The 20636-nt window shown below is 41.4% G+C and overlaps 1 protein-coding gene across 2 annotated transcripts in view; it reads left to right on the top strand.

Annotated features, from left to right (window-relative positions):
* LRRC20 (leucine rich repeat containing 20) overlaps nt 1–20636 on the top strand; it is a 145842-nt gene that overhangs the window by 43482 nt on the left and 81724 nt on the right. The window lies entirely within an intron of this gene.

Raw genomic sequence — 20636 nt, forward strand, 5'->3', positions numbered from 1 at the left:
TTTGCTCACACCCTCTGGCCAAAGGTGTGTGGGCTCACTTCTCCAGGTGCCCTGGCAACCATGCTGGTGACTATGATATTGGGAAAGAGGGGTCTTTTCCTCACATATCCACCTTTGGAACAGTGCATACCTCGGGAGCTGTATAATCTTTAAATTTTTTATCAGATGTATTATATCTAATAAGTTAGAAGATGTTCGACCAGTACTGTATTATTTGTCATTGTTATTTGTGTTATTTGTGATTGTAGATGTAAATAATATTATTTAAGTTGACATTGTACAGGATTTTAATGAAATGCACAAATCCATATTTAAGGTAGCCATTCATCCTTCATACTAATGTCCAATATTTTATTTTCACATTTATATTTTATATATCTTATGTTTTACCTATTTAGGTCTATCTTGATTTTTACAATTTTTCTGTGGTTGTTGTTGGCCTGCGTTGTGCTGTGTATTTGGTCATGGAGCGTAATAAAATAAACTGGACTCAAGGAAGGAAAGGAGATGGAGGGATAGACAATTTAAAAACTAAGCCACCAGGACCGGATGGCATACATCCAAGAGTTTTGAAAGAACTCAAAGGTGAAATTGTGGATCTCCTGACAAAAATATGTAACCTTTCATTAAAATCTGCCTCCATTCCTGAGGACTGGAAGGTAGCTAATGCCACCCCCATCTTTAAAAGGGGTTCCGGAGGAGATCCAGGAAGTTACAGGCCAGTCAGTCTGACTTCAATACCAGGAAAGTTAGTGGAGACTGTTATTAAAGAGAGAATTAGTAGGCACATTGATGAACAAAAATTGTTGAGGAAGACTCAGCATAAGTTCTCTAAGGGAAGATCTTGTCTCACTAACCTGTTAGAGTTCTTTGAGGGGGGTGAACAAACATGTGGACAAAGGGGACCCAATATATGTTGTTTACCTTGACTTTCAGAAAGCTTTTGATAAAGTTCCTCATCAAAGGCTCCTAAGTAAGCTCAAGAGTCATGGGGTAAAAGGACAAGTCCTCTTGTAGATCAAAAACTGTCTAATTAATAGGAAACAGAGAGTGAGTATAAATGGGCAATTTTCTCAGTAGAGGGTGGTAAGCAGTGGGGTGCCGCAGGGCTCAATACTGGATCCAGTGCTTTCTAACTTGTTCATTAATGATTTGGAGTTAGGAGTAAGCAGTGAAGTGGCTAAGTTTGCGGATGACCAGAGAGGATTGTGAGGCACTTCAAAGAGATCTGTTGAGGCTGGGTGAGTGGGCATCAACATGGCAAATGAGGTTCAATGTGGCCAAGTGCAAGGTAACACACATTGGGGCCAAAAATCCTAACTATAAAGTTGATGGGGTTTGAACTGGCGGAGACTGACCAAGAGAGAGATCTTGGGATTGTGGTAGATAACTCACAGAAAATGTCGACACAGTGTGCTACTGCAATAAAAAGGCCAATGCTATGTTGGGAATTATTAGGAAGGGAATTGAAAACAAATCAGCCAGTATCATAATGCCGCTGTATAAATCGATGGTGCCGCATCATTTGTAGTACTGTGTACAATTCTGGTCACTGCATTTCAAAAAAATATAACTTTGGAAAAAGTCCAGAAAAGGACAACTAGAATGATTAAAGAGTTGGAACACTTTCCCTATGAAGAAAGGTTAAAATGCTTGGGGCTTTTTAGCTTGGAGAAACGTCGACTGAGGGGTGACATGATAGAGGTTTACAAGATTATGCATGGGATAGAGAAGGTAGAGAAAGAAGTACCTTTTTCCCTTTCTCACCATACGAGAACTCGTGGGCACTCAATGAAATTGCTGAGCAGTTGGGTTAGAACGGATAAAAGGAAGTACTTCTTCACCCAAAGGGTGATTAACACATGGAATTCACTGCCACAGGACGTGGTGGCTGCTACAAGCGTTGCCAGCCTCAAGAGGGGATTGGATAAACATATGGAGCAGAGGTCCATGGCTATTAGCCACAGCATATTGTTAGAACTCTCTGTCTGGGGCAAGTGATGCTCTGTATTCTTGGTGCTCAGGAGGGGCAACAGTGTGAGGGCTTCTAATGTCCTGGCCCCACTGATGGCACCTGAGTTTTTTGGCCACAATGTGACACAGAGTGTTGGACTTGATGGGCAATTGGCCTGATCCAACATGGCTTCACTTATGTTCTTTTGATAATAATACCTATTCTTTTCTGAGTTGGGGAGTCATTTCAAGTGGTCTTGTTCTGTTGAGCCCTGACCTAGATTGTCCAAGCTAGCCTGAACTTGTAAGACTCTGAATGCTAAGAAGGTTCAGTCTTAGTCAGAATTTGGATGGGAGACCACCAAGGAAGTCCAGGGCTGCTATGCAGAGACAGCCAATGGCAAACCACCTCTGTTCATCACTTGCCTTGAAAACACTGTGGGATTGCCATAAGTCAGCTGTGACTTGATGAGGGGAAACTTTCTGCTTATCTTCCGCCTGGCAACATCTATGGCTTGGAGGGAAGTCCAAGGAATGGCACTTGGCACATCAATTCAGCAGAAATTCCAGGCAATAAGAAGTGAGACTGAGTCCAATCAGTGTATTGGAACCCAGGTCACAGCACTCAAAGGCAAACAATTGAGCAAGCACTTGTGCATGTGCAGAGTGGCATGCACATGCAAGTTGGTACTATGCACAGATGTACCGCTAATGTGCAGGATGGTTATGCTAGCAAGATGCAGTTTGGAATTGGGGAGGGAGGTCAGTTACAGGGCTCAATCACCCTAAGAAGCAAAGGACCTGTCAGGAGGTGGGGAAAGTCTAACGAAGTTAGAATTAGCACTCCAGGGGTGCAGTCAGATGTACCATTAAAAACGGGTGTGTAGCGCTCAAATTTGAACTGCTGAATATTGATTCGATGCAGGGCCATTCAGACGAGCATCCAAGAGTGCGACTCATTCTGTTGTTGAGCAATCATACATCCATAAGAACATAAAAGAAGCCATGTTGGATCAGGCCAACGGCCCATCCAGTCCAACACTCTGTGTCACACAGTGGCACGCTCTTTTCTTGGAGCATGTGTGATCAGATGGTGATTTCTGGGAGGGGGGGGGTCCATTGAACATGCGCCCAACTTTTTGGAGGTGGGAAATCAAACATTGCTTCAGAGGCGAGGGGAAGGGGGGAAAGTTTCCGGAATTAATGTTGCCGATTCAAACCAAGGAACTGCCAGGAATTACTTTCCTAGAAATTGGCAGTGACAATGGTATCTGGAAATCCTCTACATTGAAAAAAAAGATTTTTTTCCCCCTGTTCTGAATAGTCGGATAACGTGTCCCCCCGCCCCCCCCCCGATCTTGTGTTGATTGGAGAAGCAGAAGCGTCACCTCAGATTCCCGGATGATCTGGCAATGCGCATGTCTGCTGGGGCTTTAAAAAAAAAAAAAAGGTGGGAGGGGCAATAAACATTCCAAGGGGCAGTATCACGCGTGAGCTGTCCAAACAGGAAAAAGCCGATCTTGTGCAGCTTTTTTGAAAAAGGGCCGGACTTTCTGCGCTGTCAAATTAATGCGGCATTGAGGCGCAGCAAGCTGGGATGACCCTGGATGACGCTCGATTGCCAGATGTGGATGTCTGAACGAACACATTTAATCTGTCAGCGAGACGGAGCTGTGTCGCCACTAATGGTACATCTGAATGCACCCCTGGTTGATGCCGGATGAGGGAGAGTCAAGCTAGTTGGGGGTCTCTCATGCCTCTGTTCAGAGAAGGCAGGGTAGGGTTAGAGATATGAAAAGGCTCAATCGGTCCATTTGACCAAGAATGACTGTGGAGGAAGGAATTTTTGGTAGGAAAGGAATGAAAGCAGCCTTTCCTTAATATATAGGTATGAGTATTGGGTTGTATCAAAATATACAATATAGTATGTTGCCTTGATTATACTCAGGTGGATATGCTTTCCAGAACTTTTCTGAAGGTTCTGTGTACTAAGTCATTGTAGCAAGTGGGGAGGGGGGGGGGCTCAGATTGAGTCATGCCCACTGGCTAGTCCGAGTTTTGCATTCCTTTCATTGACCTGCCTCCGTTTTTGCCTGGAGTTTTCTTTAGAATCTGGCAACCCATCCTGGGCCTGGCAAAGGTCCTTTGGCCAAGCACTAGGAAAAAATGGTAGGGAGCTGTGCCAACAAATAAAGGTCTTTGGAATGATCTCTAATAATTGAATATATTTGATTAGTGCTTTGATGGGGTGATTGGCATGGAGGAGAGGAAAGGAAGACATTTGGATCTTTGTAATAAATCGTTAGTAATCTTTATTATTATTATTATTATTATTTGCTTAGGATATTTGATTGCAAGCTGTACTTAAACTAGAAAAATAGTGAAGTTAAAGAAAAGGTAAAAGTAGTCCCCTGTGGAAGCACCAGTCGTTTTCAACTCTAGAGTGACGTTGCATCATGGCATTTTCACGGCTGACTTTTTTATGGGGTGGTTTGCCATTGCCTTCCCCAGTCATCTACACTTTCCCCCCAGCAAGCAGAACCCAGCTTCCGCTGGAATCAAACTCAGCAGAGTTTAGGACTGCTGTACTGCAGCTTTACCATTCTGCAACAAGGCTCATATCTGCAAGGTTCAGTTAGAATTCTGTTGGTTTTTTTCCCTTGCTGGAGGAAAGTGAGTTGACAATATGGGCAGGTCATACTGGGTGGAAGCCAGGTGACAGAACTGGCATATGAGATTTAAATTAAGATTTCTCTCCCCAATGCTTTTAGTTTTAAATTCTTTGACAAGTTCCTCATCAGTTTCTGGCACCCACTGCTGTTTTGAACAAGACAGCTTTTTGAACCATGTTGCAAAGGAATATATGAATTATGGAAGTAAGATTTTTCTTTTGTACTTGAAGATTTCATTTTCCAGTAGATAGTTTGAGTGTGCTTTCTTTTCCTTTAAGCACTTGGGCACATCAAAGCGCAGCATGTCCATTTAAGCACAACCTTCAGTCTTACTCATTAAAATCTGTGTGGCTTTCAAGGTCACCATCATTTCTGTCTCAAGAAGAACAGGAACACAGGCATCATTTTGCTTGAACTCATGGCGGGGAACATAAAAGTGCTGCCACTTGGGGTTTCTAAGTGTGTTGATGGATATACTACTCTTGTGCATTGGTAAGTATGAAGAAGTTTGTTTAACAGTTTGTATAACAACCGGCATCATGTTGGAGGGAGAGAAACCCTAGGTGAAAGAATTTGGAAGGAAATACCATTTCGTTCTGAACAGAACTCTACAGGATGCTGCCAGTGTTCTGTGCTCAGTTTTCTGTGCAATGGGAGCATGAGAGGTTTCCATGTCCCAGAGCAAAACCATACAAAAATGTGTTGCACACATTATCTGGATCCTGCATACCTGAATAAAGTTTACTTATAGTTTCATGCAGAACTTTTTGCACATCGCATCAGTATTGCAACATAGCATACTTTGTCAGCAGAACTAATAGCAATTTGGAGGCTCTGAATAAGTAACACTGGTGTGGCCTGAGGCTAATTTTCCACTCTAGGTGTACAGCACAAAATTCTTGAGAAATGCATGAAACTAACAAAGCAGCATGAGCAGAACTTTCTTTATTATAAATTGACGGATATCAGTGGTTGCTGTCAGTCCTCTATTTTTGATAGTCTTTCTCTTTTTTCCCATTCATCCTGAGGATGGGGGACACGGTTTCTGCCTGCTAGCCAAATAATGCCAAGAAATAGAGATTCTGGTCATTAGCAAGTCAGAGAGGGCGAGCACCTCATTGAATCATAGTTATATCAGTATTTCTACCAGCAAAGAACTGTGTCCCCAATTGTTGCATACTTGATATTATTTTGACCGCACTGGGTTTGCTAATTCTCTGGTCCAACTGCTTGTATATTATCCCCTTAATAAACTTTTGTATTCGATTTTCCTTTGTCCTGAATCTCAACTTGCCTTTCAGGGTTTCTGAAGGAGCTGCATCTGTTTTTTGACAGTGGAGCCTTTTGCCATTGCTAGCACCAAATTATTTCTGATTGTTTTAACTACTGAATGTGTAATTTTTTATAATACGTATGGATTTAAATTGTTTGTTGTGATTTTTATACTGTGAGCCGCCCTGAGCCTGCTTCGGCAGGGAGGGCGGGATATAAATGAAATAAAATAAAATAGACTCTTTTGCCATTTATGTGTATTGCATACTGAGGCGTTTGCTCAGCTGGATGCTGAACCTAAGTTCATTTAGCACAGGAGTGACAAGTGGCAGAAGGAAGTGTTCATGTGTACTCAAGAAGACATATCTCTGGGAGACATGCATCTGTTTGAACAAAGTCTGTTTCCTAAGCACAAGCTATAAAAACCTCTTCTGTTACCTCTCACTGTTCAAGGGTTGGATCCTGAATAGTGTTCTGCGGGCACAAGCTGTAGAACAGAGCTTTGCCTTCCTCTCTTCAGTATGAGCCAAACTCTTTGGGGAGACTTTCAGGCTCCTGTGGGGGGAAAGGGGGAATCTCAGGGAGAAATGGAAGTCTGTGCATCAGTAGAAAGGTTGATCAGAATTCAAGCCAAGCAAAGCTTAAGATTTAGGTTTTAAGATCAGGCTAAGAGGAATCAATGTCCATGCATCTGAGGGATCTTTAAAACAAAAGTATGAATCTCTGAGGCAGGCCTGGAAATGGAAATAGAGGCTGGAAATTAGCAGAACAATCAGGGAAGATTTTGTTGAATGAAATACCAAAATACTGTGATCAGAACTATAATCAGGCATACACATAGCACCTATTACTAAGATGCCCATGGAAGATACTAGCTATTTTTGTGTGCGCATGCACTTGTGCCATGTGTAAGCAGGGCCAGCACCAAGGTTTCTGGTGCCCTAGCCCCCCATCATTGGGCAGACCCAGGAAGGTGGGAACAGTGGGGTAGGGCATGCATGCACTCCTCAGAGCCTGCCTTGCATTGCAAGGAAGGCAGGTTGCAAGGAGTGCATAAGCTGCTGTTCTTTCTTTCCCAGGTCTGTGACCCAAAAAGGTGTGGTGGGGCGGGGCATGTGCGCAGAGCTTGCCCTCCCTTGCCATGGAAGATTTCCATGGCAAGGGAAGGCAGGCTCCAAGGAGCACACACTTGGGGGAAGGGGTGCCTGTGCCTGCCGCTGTGACCAGGTGGCACCTTAGGCGACTGTCTACTTGGCCTACTGGGACGTGCTGGGGCTGTGTGTAAGTCAAGAGGTAGGTTAGGGGGAGGAAAGAAAGAGGTTGGACAGGAAAACAGAGGATTATATCAGGGATATCAAAAGTAAGTTTCTGGGTTGGCTTGGAAGGGAGGAATCGAGAATGCTTAAGGTGCAGAGGGTGTGTGTTTAGAAAGGGGCTTTCCAAATAAGAAGAGCCATAATGAGAAAGTTTGACTGTCTTTGGGTTTAATGATACTATACAGCCAGAAGGCTAAGAAGTTTTGGACTGGCTTGATATATGCTGGAAGTTTGGGGACTGGCTCGATAGGGAGAACATCTTAGCTGAGGAACAAGCAGGATTCAGAAGTGGTCACTCCACAATGGATCAGTGCCAGATTCTGCATCATCTGGTGGAGAAATATACTGCCAGGCCACATGGGGCACTTTATACAGCCTTTGTTGATTATAAAATAGCATTTGATGGCATCTCATGCGACAGATTATGGCAAAAACTAGAAGCTTCCACAATACACAGTAGACTCCTTGCCCTCATCCGCACATTACATAAGAACAGCTATTTGTCAGTGAGATGCAACCCACAAGGTCATCTGTCCCACATGGTTCTAGTCAGGAGGGGTGTGAAGCAAGGATGCACCTTTGCTCCCTTATTATTTAACTTCTATGTAAACTCTATGCTGCAAACCTTATCCAGTCCTGAGTTTCATCTGCCCAATATGGCAAATAGACCAATCTCCACGGTATTATATGCAGACAATATGGTTATTCTATCCTACAGCACTTGGGAATGTCAGTTCCCTGGTACTCCATATGACAAGAGTCAGGCTGGAGGGGCCCTGATCCAACTCCTGTCACATATGTTGTCTACTTGAGCCCTTTGAGAATAACCTCATTTAGTTACAGGTTGAGATCACTGGAGATCTTTTCTGCTAAGCAAGGCCAGACAACAGATCAGTTTTTTCATGCCTGGAAAGACTTTTCTGAGTGCCAGCTGCAGGGCAGATTAGTAATTGCACGCTGACGGAGTACAGTTTTTTAAATTTGCAGTACCTTCAATTTACTTATTAAAATATACGCTTGCATTCCAGTTTCGGCGACCCGTTGTTAGGAGCAGCTCGGATCAGTGCATCCAGAGCCGCTCCTAAATCCAACAGTGGAGGGGTCTCCCCAGAGGGGAGACTCGATTCAGGGACCCAGGAGGAGTTCTGGAAGGCAAGCAGCTTGAGCGGTGGAATGGGGGCAACGGCTGCCCCCCGATCCCAGCTCGCTGCAAGCCTCGTTGTCTCGATCGCCATTTGTAAATGGCACGGGGGTGGACTGCCGGACTTCTTTTCTGTTTTTCTTTCAACTAGTGACCCTGATTTAGTTAGACAAGTTGCATCATTACTACGAAGGTTGTAAGTTTTTTCTATTTCTAATCTTGAATACCAAGGCATTGCTTTTATAAGCAGGAAGAGTGGAGAACTGGGGTTGAAGCGGAACTCGGAGGCAAAGGCTGAGAAAGGGTGGAAACTCTCTCTCTTTCTCTTTCGAGGCTTCCAAAAGTTCCTGCCTAACCTGGTGATGTCTATATTCCCTGCTTGAGAAATAGAAATATCACCAATTTCTAAATACAGAAAAGACTTGATGACTAAATTAAACTGATTTGTTTTAAACTTCCTTCTGGAGAAAGATTTGGTTTTGGAAAAGTTGCTTGCAAATATGCATGGATGAGAAGGACAGCTGGTTTAAGAAGTAATTTGAAGGTTATTTTGAAGTGCTTTGAACAAATCTGTGTGAGCTCCAATTAAACATTTAAATCCTTGTGGGTTTTGTACATTGGATTATAAAATATAACCATACTCTTGGCTGAAGAAAGAATACCTGTGCAAATTTCCAAAGTGCATTATTATCTCCTGATGGTGGATGTTATGGATATAATTTCCTAAATTTGGTCCTATTTTTTATATGGTTTGAATATTTTTGGCTTTTTATTTTTATATTCATTTTTCCCACTTTTTCTTTTTTTCTATATTATATTTGGAGTTTCTTGTACCTTTGTTATTATTTTCTTGGGAATACCTGGATTAATTTGTATTGGCTTATCCTATTTTTTCTTTTTCTTTTTTCTCTTGGGTTGTTGGTTTAATTTTTAATTTTTGATCTCATCTGTGGATTATAAATGGGGCATTCAGCCCTTGATTACGATTTATAATTTGGAACAGTTGGAAGAGTTTATTGAGCTACCATCGTTAGAAGAGATGTCACAGTGAATTGTTTCTGTTTTAGTGAGTGGAACTATTTTGGCTAGATGGCACTAAGGATGTTGTACTAAAAAGATTTTGATTATTACTAGCTTTATCATTGTTTTGGGTTTGGTAAATTGTTGATAGAAGCTAGAAGGCTGTTTCTCTAAAGACACTGCACAATACTGGTATTGTCTGGCAAATATTAGCTTATCTAATATAAACAGGAATATTGAGTTCCAAAACAAATCTTTTAGAGGCAGTATATGGATCTTCTGGCTGTGAGTGCAATCATATTAATAGGGATGGAAAATAAAGCTGCAATTGGCTTTAAAGAAACAACAACAACAAAAAATAATCGAGAAGGTAAACCACCAATTCCTTCACCTAGCTCCTCATCCGGTCCAGGAAAATTTACGACCATGCAGGGAGACATGAAAGAGATGCAAAATACTCTACTAACTGCCATAGCACAGTTGACTAGCAAAGTAGATAATATAGGTGAGCAGATGGCAGAAATCAAGCAAGAGCTTCTAGAGAACAGAAAACAGACAGCAGAGACTAATAAAGCCTTAAAGGCTCTGGATGCTCAGGTGACAGACAATACACAAAAGGTAGAACTGGGAAAAGAACAGAATATACATGATACCAGACTCTTGCAACTGGAAATAGAACTGCCTATATGCTGAGGTTCCAAAATGTAACAGAAGAGAAAACTGAAGATTTACAGAAAATACTAAGTGAGGCCTTGGCTGAAATTCTACAGGTGACTTCTCAAAAGATGGAAGAAGAGTTTGATCAAGTTAAGCGACTGCCATCAAGCTTCACAAGATGGAATAAATTGCCCAGTGAAGTTCACTTGAAACTTACAAGTAAGAGGACTAGAGATGATATTTTGAAGCAATCAAGAGATAAACCAATGATAGCCAGAAATATGGTGAAAATTTAAGGAAAATTAAGGAAAATTTACCTTAAATTATCAAATTTGGAATTTGTGGAATATTGCATAGTAGGTGATTTTATTACAGTTTCTGACAGACAATTGGACAAAAAAAATACATAAACATACTAAAAGTAAAAGTCTCCAATTACCAATTTTTGGAAGCTAGCAAAAGAATTGGATCTGGTTGATGTATGAAGAACAAGATACCCAAACTCAAAAGACTTTACTTATTACTCTCCCAGTCATCAAACGTGGTCAAAAATTGATATGTGTTGGCTCTCCACAAATTTGGCTAAAGACCTAGTTGAGACAGAAATCCAAACAAGAGTCATAGCAGACCATAGTCCTGTAATGGTAAAGCTTAAAGGCACACGAATGAGATCATGGATGTTAAACACCTCTCTCTTGAAAGATAAAGATTTTCTTAAAGAATCTAAGGTTGAAATGGAATCCTTTTTTCAAATAGAACATAACACAAGATGTAAAGATGCAAGTAGTTTGGGATACTGCCAAAGCATATTTTAGGAGCCTTGCAATCAGATATAGTGCGAAGAAAAAGAAAGAAAGAACTGAAAATTTTCAAAAACTAATGTTGCAAGCAGGAGAAGCTGAAAAGAATTTAAAAGTGCAACCGACAAGACAGGAGTTCTAAAATAAGGTTAAAGAAACACAACATCAACTTAACTTGTTACTCATAGAGGAGATGGAGATAAAATTGAGATTTGCTAGACAAGTTTTTTTGAACATGCTAATAAACCTGGAAGGTGATTGGCCTATAGAATGAGAAAAGAGAATGCCAAAAGAATAATATCGGTCTTGAAAGACGAAAATAACAAAGAGAAAGTTCAAAAACAGGAGATATGCCAAATTGTGGAACAATTTTATAAAAAATTGTATGAAGATAAACAAGTTCACAAGACAGACTTAGAAGAATATATTAACCAAAATAATCTTAACAAATTTACAGAAGAGCAACGAAATTTTTTGAATGAACCAATAACAATAAGGGAACTTGGAGACGCAGTGGCATCTCAAAAGAATGGTAAAGCCCCGGGTCCAGATGGACTGCTGCAGAATTTTTTAAAGCTTTTGAGGAGTCCTTACTGTTACCATTTAAACATCTCCTTGAAAGGATCCAAGAAGCCCAAATACCAATTTCATGGCAAGAAGCTACAATATCCTTAATTCCAAAAGAAGGTGCAGATTCGAAAGATATAAAAAATTATCATCCAATTTCGCTTTTAAATGTGGATTATAAAATCTTTGCAGCAATATTGGCACAACGTTTGAAGAAAGTTTTACAGTCCATAATACATCAAGACCAGGCTGGATTCCTACCTAGAAGATATCTGAAAGACAATGTCAGAACAGTTTGTAATATATTGGAATATTATGAGACCCATCCAGAGAAACAATTGGCACTAATTTGTTTGGATGCTGAGAAGGCCTTTGATAATGTCCATTGGCAATTTATGCTACAACTGAAAGGTATGGAATGTGGTGAAAATTTCTTGAGAGTAATAGAATCACTATTCTCTTCCCAAAGAGCAAGGGTGATGGTGAATGGTGAATTAACAGAAGCAATTGATATTTAAAAGGGTACAAGACAAGGTTGCCCATTGTCACGACTTCTTTTTATTTTTTGTTTAGAGATATTGAATAACCAGATAAGAGAAGATACAAATATCAAGGGACCGGTGTAAAAGGTGAGCAATATAAATTGAGAGCTTTCTCAGATGACCTGGTTTTTATATTAGAACAACCAATAGACTCAATTGACTGTCTTATAAACAAGATCATCCAGTTTGGTTACTGGGCAGGACTGAAGATCAACTACCATAAAACAAAATTTTTGATAAAGAATATGATGATAGACCAAACTCAATCTCTTCAACAATCAGAGTTATAGATATGATGATTTGTTGGGAAAAGATAATCAACTGAAAACCAGAGAAGAGCTAGGAAAAAAATGGACATTAGAATGAGTTGGTGATTGAGAATGCAAGTTGAATCTAGGTATGCCAAAGACAAGACAACAGGCTTCAACACAGAACAACACCCATTTGACAAAATCCTGTTCGGCCCTCAAGAAAAGCTAATCTCCAAATTATATGCATACCTACTATAGATGAAGATGCAAGATGAGGTAGTAAAAGATTGTATGGTCCAATGAGCGAAAAATTTGGGTTACGATATTAAGTTAGAAGAATGGGAGGGATTGTGGAAATTCAATATTAAATTAACCAGGTCAGTAACTTTTAAAGAAAATTTGAATAAGATGTTTTACAGATGGTATATGACTCCACAGAAGTTGTGTAAGATGTTTACTAATATGTCTAACAAATGTTGGAAATGTACTAAACAGGTGGGCTCTTTTTATCATATGTGGTGGACATGTGGGATGGTGAAGGACTATTGGAAAATGTTCCACGAATTACTACAGAAGATTATGAAGACACAGATTCAATTCAATCCAGAACTATTTTTATTGAATGTATTTCCTGAGGACTATTCCAAAGAGATGAGACATTTGTTGGTGCATATCAACACAGCAGCCAGGATTTTGTTGGCACAGAGATGGAAACTTCAGGAAATTCCCATGAGAATGACTTGGTGGGGAAAATTCTGGAAACAGCAGAGCTGGACTACTTATCCCAGCTGTTGGCTGGGAAATCTAAGGAAGAAGCAAGAAAATGTTGGTTGAAATTCTATACGTGGCTAGATACTCAAGTCTCTTAAGATTCTCTGGTGTGAACTTATATCTCATTTTTCCTGTATTTCATATTATAAAATTGTTTCTGTTGGAAATGTCAAATTGAATTTGGTATTTTAATAAGAAGATTTACAATATAAAATTTCAAAATGTTGATGATGTTAAGCTAAAAGGTAATAATATGTGACAATTTATGTATTTTAGAAAATATAGTTGATGCAGACTTGTATCTCATGAAAGTACTTTATATGCAGACTAAAACTGATGTATAACTTTAATTTCTATCTCCCCTTACCCTGTACCTTCAACTTCTAGAAAATTAATAAAAACCTTTAAAATGGTAAAATGTACGACTGCTAATGTGGCAGTGCTCTTTTTCTTGAATATTATTCTTACTTGTCTAATTTTGAAAAATAGACTGCCAGGATACTTTACTGAGAAGAACAGAACAGAGTATTCAGTTATAATGCGTGGGTCCAGAGGCACTTTCTCAGGGAGAGAGTGTTTTGTGGAGATAGCAGCTTGAAAAACAGCAATTTGTCCAATGCATTATGGAGATGCATGGAAGCACCCTCCTCCCAGAGAATTAGCTCTATGTATCCTCTCTGACACCATCCATGGCAGAAGAGATTTATCAGGAGGGCCGGAAAAGTCATCCAAGGTTAGGCAAAGTAATGTGGAAGGTGCATGAAAAATGTGTGAAATGAGTGTATTTTCTTCCAGCTTGCAGGTGAAAAATTGTTGATGTTTCCCATGCAATTTAAATAGCAGGTATTCTCTATGTTTTGGGCTTCCTGCTTCAGAAAGGCACATTTTTATTGCCTGGTGTTGCAATATGAATTTCTGCTCATATGGGGAATGACGAGAGGGATACAAATCAAGGAGCAAGAAATTCTGTAGTCAATAAACAGGTAAGTTAGATGTAAATGTAGTTACTCTGGTGTGTAGTAGTTACTCTGGTGTGAAGAGAAAGAGAGAGAGAGAGAGAGAAAAAATAGGATCCAGAGACAGATGAAGTCAACAGCATGGCAAGTTCATATATATACCATTTATATGAAGAAATGAAGTCCTTGTTATGGAAACTTAGGCAATAGCATGCACACTCTTTATAAATGTAGTGTGGTGACTGGAAATGGGGCACTTTGGTTCAAATCCTTACCAGGTCATGAAGCTCACTGGGTCTCCTTGAGCAAATTGGCCTCTCTCAGCCTAAGAAGGATGCTAGCCTTCAGGTGGGACTTGGAACTACAGTTTATCTCCAAACTAGAGACAAGTTCCCCTGGAGACCATGGCTGCTTTGGAGGATGGACTGTGTGGTCGCTGTCCTCCCCAAGCTCTGTCCCCAAATCTCCAGAAGCCTCCCAGTCTGGATCTGACAACCCAGCTCCTCATCCTCCACTAGAGCTGCCAACCCCCTGGTCCAGGTGGGGAATCTCCTGCCCGGGAGGTTCTCAACCCACTGGCCCACATCAGGCCGGAGGGGGGAACCCTCCCCCTGCGATGACATCACCTGGAAGTGATGTCATCAAAATGGCGGCATTGCGTGTGGGACCACTCTAGGCGTTTCCAGGCCCACATCAGGCCGGAGGGGGGGACCCTCCCCCTGCGATGACATCACCTGGAAGTGATGTCATCAAAATGGTGGCATCGCGTGTGGGACCACTCTAGGCGTTTCCAGGGAAACTCTTTGTTTTTGCCAGACTCTCTAGCCATTTGGGAGGTTAAAACTCTATGGTACTTTTGCACCATAGAGTTTTAACCTCCCAAATGGCTAGAGCGTCTGGGAAAACCATAGAGCTTTTCCGGAAACACCTACAGCGGCCCCACACAGGCATGACCATTTTGATGACGTCACTTCTGGGTGATGCTATTCATCTCACGTGCTCATTACACGTGCAAATGTCCCCCACCGGGGGATGAAGAGGATTTGGCAACCCTATCCCCCACTGTTGGCCTGGGGGGGAGGGGCTGGCAGCCCTACAGCCTAACCAACCTCACAGCGTTATAATGGTGGTAAAATGAAGGAGGGTAAACCACACACATTGTGTCTGGAAGAAAAGTGGGATAAAAATGAGGCAGATAGGTAAATATGTGAGGAGGCATTGGGGTCACACAAATGGCAGCTCCATGTAACCATAATTTACTAGTCTAGAGGGGACTGTGTGCATTCTGAAGCAGAAGCCATCAGGGTGCGTCAAATCTTGGAGGAGCATTTGGATGGGACCCCAGTAAATGATACATGCAAGTTAGTCCAAGTAGTTGTTCTGAATACTTCTGTTATTGCTCAAGATGAGGGTCTGGATAATGATTGCCATAATGATTATGGACCGAAGTCTTTTGGCTGCAGTTTTGAGTTGGTGAACTTAATTCATCTCCATTTTGCCTATAGGCCAAACTCTTTCTCACCTCCCTCTTGTCAGAAATCTGTTTTCTGCTAAGTGACTGTGAAATTTCCTTTGTCTAAAAAGCAAAGCAGATCTGCTGTTGGAGAAAGCCCTTAACAGTAATAAGGTATTTGGCTTTAAAAAGAAGGAAAATTAGTATTTCAAAAAAGAAACCTGGGAGAACATGAAGCAGACACTTCCCGTGTGTGAAGGATGGTTGCTATACAAAAATCAACAGTGGCGTCTAGTTATACTTGGTTTCTCTCCCACCTGCTGCTCCCCACAAAGGGAGGATAAAAATCCATGGTTAAGAGGATTCTGAGCCCTGAAGGATTCTGTCTTTAGCTTCCATAGCAGCAAATGTTCTCGAATAATGAGAAAAAGCTTAATTCAGGGGAAACATGAGATAAATCCATTCATGTAAGGAAACAAGATTGCATTCTTTCTCAAGGTAAACATTAATTTGGAAGCTGGGTTTTCAGGTAGCCGGCTCAAGGTTGACTCAGCCTTCCATCCTTCCGAGGTTGGTAAAATGAGTACCCAGCTTGCTGGGGGGGAAGTGTAGATGACTGGGGAAGGCAATGGCAAACCACCCCGTAAAAAGAAAAGTCCACCGAGAAAACGTTGTGAAAGCAATGTCACCCCAGAGTCAGAAACGACTGGTGCTTGCACAGGGAACCTTTCCCTTTCCAAAACAAAATCTAATACTTTGAATTAAATAGAGTTAAAGGAAATCTGAATTAATAAAAATCTATTGTTTTCTCTTTGCCAAATCCCAGCTTCTTACTTATATATAATGCTGTTCCTTATCTTTAAGACTCTAAATGGCTTGAGCCTGGGTTCGCGAAGGACCACCTCTCCCCATAGGGTTGCCAGGTTTGATGAATGCACCGGTGGGGGAGGGACTTTCCAGGAGCGGGGGTGAAGCGCTGCAATGTGCTGACATCACGTGGAAGTGACATCATCTTGTCAGTGATGCTCTGCTTTTGGGGCAAAACTTTATGGTAAAATTACCATCCGACCATAGAGTTTTGCCCCAAAAGTCACCAACGTGATGACATCACTTCCACATGACATCAGCAAGTTGCTTTTGGGAGGCGGGATTTCCCTTTCCAGCCAGGTGGCAGCAGTGGGCAGGAGCCAGAAAAACCAGGGGATTCCCCCTCCCTCAGCTGGGGAATGGCATCCCTAGCCACCCATATTGACAAGTCTGCCGGACAGTTAACATTCTCTTCTCAAGCCTTGATCTCTCTGCCCCAGCCTACAGAGGTAAGGCTGGTGGTGACTACAGGTGAGGCTTTTTGGTTGTGGCACCTTGTCTTTGGAATGCCCTCCCACTTGAGACTTGACTGGTGCTTACTTTCCTTTATGCTCCAGGCAAAAACATTTATCTTTACCTAGGGATGGAATTCTAGAAGGAGTGCCTTGGCATATTAGGCCACACATCCCTGATATAGCCAGTCCTCCAAGAGCTTACAAAAAAGAACCTTGTAAGTTCTTTGAGGATTGGCTACATTGGCCGAATATGCAAAGGAGCTCCTGCTAGAATTCAACCCCTGTCTTCACCTAGATTTTTATCTAAGGGGATCCATCTTTCAGCTATTTTACAATCTGATGCTGTCCTGAGGTCTATGTGGTGCAGTGGTTAAGAATGGCAGACTCTTATATGGAGAACTGGATTTGATTCCCCCACATGAAGCCTGCTAGGTGACGCTGAGCCAGTCATAGTTCTCTCAGACCTGTCTCACGCCACCTACCTCACAGGGTGTCTGTTGTGGGGAAAGAAAGGGAAGGTGACTGTAAGCCACTTTGAGACTCCTTCAGGTAGTAAAAAGCAGGTTATAAATACCATTTCATTGTCTTCTTCTTCTTCCTGTCTTTTTTATTGACTTGGATTGTTTTAGTAATATGTTTTTATTGTTGATTTTTATTGCATGCTTGGTTTTGTTTTATCATCGTGAGCCATCTTGAGTAGATCCAGTGAATGTAAGAATGAATGATCACCTACTTTATGCCTAGCTTTGAGTCTCTTGTGTAAAAGTATAGAAGACACTGAATTCCCTAATGGTAACAACATCAAATGTTTTTTCTGTGGTGGGAGAGGGTTTCCTGTAAACTGGTGATAATAAACTTGTATGGGCCTCCTTATTGGTGAGCATAGTAAGGAAGTGACCAAAGCGTTACTTCCCTTCTTCTGATTTCATCTCCGCAAGGAAGGCAGTACTAGTATGAAATCATAACTTTTATCTCTACCTATGTAAGAAACATGTCAACCTTTACCAGCAATCCAAAATGGTACAGTCTAAAAACTGATGTACGCTTTCATTTCCATTTATGCAAATTATCCCTATGTTGTTAATGCAAAGCAAAAGGGTACTTTAGCATATGGTGAAGTAGCCACAGAGAGAATGTGTGTATACACAATATATAGTCTGTCTAATGCTGGCACTGAATAGCTCTAGAATGAATAAAAACTCATGGTGGTAGCAAAAGATATCCTTGTTCCAGCAGGCTAAATAAAAGCTTTGCTTTAGGCTTTTGTTGCTTTAACAGTGCAAAAGAAATGACTGTACTTAGATCAAGGAAAATACAATAACAAATGCAGAGGATCAGCATAGATTAATTTTCTCCATGGTGATGGTGTTGTAAAATTGTTTGTTTGTTTTTAATGAGGCTTCTTGTGGTAGCCTGTTGAAAGGACAAAAATAAACACCTATGTTGGTGTCTGAGGGCCAATTCAAATATTATAAACTCCCCAGGTCTCTTATATGGGCTTTCTACAGATGTGTTCTGGAAGTTCCTGGCTGCGAACTTAAATCACAGGCATGCACAGGCAGGTTTGGATTGGGACCATGGCATGTGAGGAGGAGTTTCAAATCACATTGTGCAGGGTTGGACTAGATGACCCTGGATGTCCCTTCCAACTGTATGATTCTATGAAATCTTATGGCAGCCACATGTCTACCACATGGATATTGTAATGTGTGAATCAGCACTAAATTTAATGCATGCCACTTAGGGCTTTTAAGGTTCTTACCAGCACCATAAGCTGTTGTGTGGGCAGCTCTGAGTTGGCAGTCTGGCCTCTTGAACATATGAACATATGAAGCTGCCTTATACTGAATCAGACCCTTGGTCCATCAAAGTCAGTATTGTCTTCTCAGACTGGCAGCGGTTCTCCAGGGTCTCAAGCTGAGGTTTTCCACACCTATTTGCCTGGACCCTTTTTTGGAGATGCCAGGGATTGAACCTGGGACCTTCTGCTTCCCAAGCAGATGCTCTACCACTGAGCCACCGTCCCTCCCCAATGAACATTCCTTTTGAATGTTCCTCTTGAACACCGTCCCTCTTGAACACTGGATGTGTTCTTACCAACATGTTTCTATCAAGAAATCATCTTTGTTCACAAGAGAACATTTTGCTGATTACTGTCAAGAGTCAGAATCAATCAAGTAGTACAGACTTCAAATTAGACTACCTCAAGTCCCCTCTCCACCCCCCCCCCCCCCCCATCGTCACAGCTGACTTAGGATGACTTGTGAGGTTTTCAAGGCAGGAGACATTCAAAGGTAGTTTGCCATTGCCTGCGTCTCCATAGCAACCCTGGGCTTCCTTGCTCGTCTCCCATCCAAGTACTAATCAGGGCTTACCCTGCTTAGCTTCTGAGATCTGATGAGATCCATTAGCCTGGGCTATCCACTTCAGGGCCCTCAAGTCCTACAGGTTTCTAACTGCAGGGTGTTTTTTCCTCACCTTTCTGCTATTTTTAAAATTAGGTCTGGTTCACATGTGACAGGAGAATGGGCTGCTCCACTTCAAACTGCAGGTGATGAATTCCAACTGTGAATGCTCATTTTCATTAAAAAAAAACCTCAATACCAATTAAATTTTAAAACCAAGTACAATACGAAGAAAATTCTACCTCCCCCCCCCCCCCCTTCTGGCACAGTGTTGTATTTCCAGGGAGAACTTGGCGGAACATTCCAAAATGTGATCCCTTTATTTGCATTCTGATGTGAGGAAATCTGTTCTGCCACCTTGCCAGTACCTCATTGTCCTATAGAAGGAAGTCTATCATTAATCTTGCCTATTTTGCAGGCATGCTGTATTCCCTGCCTTCCCTATAATTAGATCTGTTTCAAAAAAGAGCACTTCTAAATTGGGGTGCTAGCACGTGGAGTGCAAACAGTAGTGCATTCTGTACCATTCCAGATGGGTAGCTGTCAAGCGTGCTTATTTCTGTAACATAATGGGTTCTTAGACAAAGACCAGGTCACTAGCTCTCTATTGCTCCCCCCTTATTTACAACCATTGGGTAAGTAATAAATCCTTCTGGCCCAAGGATGTTTATGCTACAGCCTGGCTGGTACCACTTTCAAGTCGCCTCTCCCACAGGTTAACACAGACAACTCTTATCTTCTGCTAGAGAAGTGTGAGAATGCGAGATGTTTTTAATAGCCTAAATTCCTTAGTAATAAAAGAGATAGTGTTTAGTAACCTTTGAACCTGTGACTCAAGTATGCATCTGTAATGTAACCTTTGAAGATAGCCTATATAGCAACTGTGTAACCCTGTATACGTCATTACTCTCAAGGCTTGTGTCCTTGGTACAGCTTCTGAGTTTCTAACAATAAAACAGCTTTGATTTAAAACAGAAGACTGCTTATTGAGAAATATTGACGCTTGACAGTAGCCTTGCAACTTCTCTTCAAAACAATGCTTAATAATGAATGGTGTTCAATAACGAACAGTTTAAACATATCACAGGTGACATATTCCCCTTAAACTGGTCTTCAGAGGTTTCTGCAGACCTCATTAGAGAAAATGTTCAACAAAGTTACCTGTTTTTTAAAAAAATCAATATATTGCTTTTGGAGTGGAGATTTTTTTTTGATGACTCCAAGAGATTCTAGCTGAACACCTACATATCAGACTGTAATTAATCTTAGACGTATCTTTTAGCATGCCTGGTTCCAATCCCTACCACCCTGTTATTGTCTCCCACCCCCTTCCAATAGCCATAAAAGAAGGGGGAAACCTTGAATTTCACATTGAGACATAACCCTGGTGTATGCTAAGGTGGTTCAACTCTCTCTTTCTCTAAAGTGTTTTTCTAGAAAGGAATGTTATTAAATAGCACTCTTTAAAAATCTGAACTCGTTGCTGATTCAGTGTCTTTGGTTGTTCAGGAATTAAGTCTAATAGTCTAAATTCCTGG

The sequence above is a fragment of the Heteronotia binoei genome, chromosome 6, assembly GCF_032191835.1.
Source record: "Heteronotia binoei isolate CCM8104 ecotype False Entrance Well chromosome 6, APGP_CSIRO_Hbin_v1, whole genome shotgun sequence".
Lineage (NCBI taxonomy): Eukaryota > Metazoa > Chordata > Lepidosauria > Squamata > Gekkonidae > Heteronotia > Heteronotia binoei.